Genomic DNA, 341 nt, shown 5'->3' on the forward strand with positions numbered 1-341 from the left:
TTCCCGTTTTTTTGGGGGGGTCTTCCCCATTAAAAAAAAACATGTGCCCCAAAAAAAGGTTTTTTGAAATATAAACCTTAAAACCCCCCCTTTTTTCATTGAAAATTTTTTCTTCCCCCATTTTTTTTTTTGAAGTGCAGGTTTGATGACGAAATTGTATCTGTTCAAAATAGTTTGTGCGAGATCAAAAATGAATAAGTGAATAGGCTTGGATCGATGATGTCACCTGTTCGTGTGTGCTCATTGGTGAATATTCTTTAGGTTAGGATATAATTAGTAAATATGGACGGAATTATTTAATCATGAGTAATTTCCATGTTATGTTACATGTTATGTTTATT

Source organism: Pecten maximus, chromosome 19, assembly GCF_902652985.1.
Source record: "Pecten maximus chromosome 19, xPecMax1.1, whole genome shotgun sequence".
Taxonomy (NCBI): domain Eukaryota; kingdom Metazoa; phylum Mollusca; class Bivalvia; order Pectinida; family Pectinidae; genus Pecten; species Pecten maximus.